A 2,500-nucleotide genomic window follows, 5' to 3' on the forward strand; every position below is an offset into this window, starting at 1 on the left:
GTAATTTGTTTGTGGTTCGCTGAACTTAATTGTGATTGGTCAATACATAATTGTACGGAAGCCGATAAGCGACAATCGCAAAATATTTGTCAAATCCAAAAAAAAAACAATGGAAATCACAATTTTTTTGGCAAATAAGTGTGGAAGAGTTTTTCAAATCTGAAATACTTTTACAAATCCTATTAAAATTATTGGAACTAAATTCGAAAATAGTTTTCAATCCAAGAATTGCGGTGAAATACAAAAAAATATTTTGAAGTCACAAATTATTTTTTTTTTACGTTATAATTGCGCCAGCAGTCAGCCAGCGTCACACGCCTCTCCCGCCTCCAAAATGGTGGAGTTTTGTGAGAAAGGAGTTCACAATAGAAAGCACGATGGTTCAGTCTGCTATAAATGTGGAAGAGAATTTGGGAACAACGAGGTATTTTGCCGGGGGTGTGGAACACTACAGATGTGAGCAGGAACTTGTGTTGTGCGATTCGACAGAGGTGAGATCCAATTAATATTATTAAAATCAAAATTACTTTGAAAGAGGATTTCGTTATGAAACCATTGTTTCACTTTCTGCTAGAAAACCATGGGATTTCTATATGTACGTGAAAACTTTGAAGAGAAGTCTACGTTAGTATATATGTGTTGCGAAGAAGAAACCGCCAAGTTCATTCACAGCACTCTTTTCAGGATATAACCAAATGTCAAATTGAGGTCCCTTCATCACTTCTTCAGGATATCGTGGAATAAGCTAAGAACAAGCTTTACTGTTCTTCGAGACATGGTCATGCAAATTTTTAATGGGAAAGTTGGACCCAGATGCATTTGCACTTCGAAAGGCTAGGAAGACCCCTAGGAAGCTTCAAAGTCGATCATACACGTCTCTTTAGTGCACCACACCCAAGGCAGAATATCTCGTGGTTTCCAAAGTCTCTTCCACATTTATGGCAGACTAAACCATCGTGCTTTCTACTGTAAACTCCTTTCTCACGAAACTACACCATTTTGGAGGCGAGAGAGGCGTATGACCCTGGCTGACTGCTTGCGCAATTATTTGCAACTTCAAAATATTTTTTTTGTATTTCACAGCGATTCTTGGATTGAAATTGAAAAAAACGTATTCGTGGATCCCATAATTTTAATAGGATTTGTAAAGTATTTCAGATTTGAAAAACTCTTCAGCACTGATTGGCCAAAAAATTTGTGATTTCCAATTTTTTTTGATTTGACAAATATTTTGCTTCTGTACAATTGACCTATCAGAATGAAATAAAAATGTTCACGGGTTTTCTGACTCGCATCACATTGAAAGCCGCTTCCGAGATCCATAGACAAAAACAATAGACCACTTTTGATATATTAAAATTCAGTCCTAAACAAAAGGCATCATCTCGAGGCTCTGGGAGATAAATATAAGGATTTGTATGAGTTTATTCCCCAGAGTCTCGAGATGATGTCTTTTGTTTAGGACTGAATCTTAATACACCGAAAGTGAGCTATTAGAATAACATTCTGTTTCTCTTGCTACTGTATTTGTTCACGAAAAAATATTACTTCCACAACAAATAATTATTCATTTAGCGACGGGTATACCTGCCGAATTTTCCTCTCGATCGAAGTGCTTTGAATGTTACAAAAGGCAAAAACACATGCAATTCCCTTCGGGAATCATGTGACACATTAATAGCTGACTCAAACAACCAAAAATCGGTCGGCGCTAACTAAAACACCAAATTTTGGCATTTTCAGGTTCAGTCCGCTATACTTTCGCTTTATTTGGGTGTCATTCCGCCTCACTCCGGTGTCATTCCGGCTCGTTCCGGTATATTCCGGTACCATTCTTGTGCATTACGTTTCATTCCAGTGTTATTCCGCCTCATTCCGGCATATTCTGGTTTATTCCGGTATGTTCCGTTCCGTTCCAGTGTTTAGTAACACCCTGTGCGCGTTCGTTTCAACGATTTTAGAGTAAAAGAGAGACTGGTCGCAGTCTTATTAATGATGCCTGGTTTATCTTAATGTATCATTATGTATTATTGCGGCTGTTCAGAATTTCATGCATCATAACCCGGCATTGTTTAGTGGAACTGATGGAGAATATTTTCTTAGGCCATTAAAACAAATGTTATGTCAACATACTAAAAAGCAAGGAACTGTGAAGATATTGTGGAAGGAGTCATAAGACAATATTTTCAATAGAAAGGGATGTGACAGGGATGGTGATTTGAAGCTGACTGACTCTGTTTACTAAATAAAAAAAGGGCCAAGTATACAAACCCAGATACATAACAATTCAGTATGATATACCAAACTGAACGTTTGAATGACCAAATTGAATACCCAATCAAAAGGGTTGGGGCCGCCGGGCAATCTGCGAGCCAGCGAGTCATGCAAGCCATGCAAATTTCGCATTTAAGTCTAAGCACCCATTTCAAATAGCGCTGATAAACTGTTATTAAGTCTAAGTACCCATTTTAAAAACGGTTAGCTTTCAATAACTGTGTGA

The 2,500-nt window shown here is 37.7% G+C and overlaps 1 protein-coding gene across 1 annotated transcript in view; it reads left to right on the forward strand.

Annotated features, from left to right (window-relative positions):
* LOC138043300 (cGMP-specific 3',5'-cyclic phosphodiesterase-like) overlaps positions 1-2,500 on the forward strand; it is a 104,337-nt gene that overhangs the window by 62,908 nt on the left and 38,929 nt on the right. The window lies entirely within an intron of this gene.

The sequence above is a fragment of the Montipora capricornis genome, chromosome 3 (assembly GCF_036669925.1).
Source record: "Montipora capricornis isolate CH-2021 chromosome 3, ASM3666992v2, whole genome shotgun sequence".
Lineage (NCBI taxonomy): Eukaryota > Metazoa > Cnidaria > Anthozoa > Scleractinia > Acroporidae > Montipora > Montipora capricornis.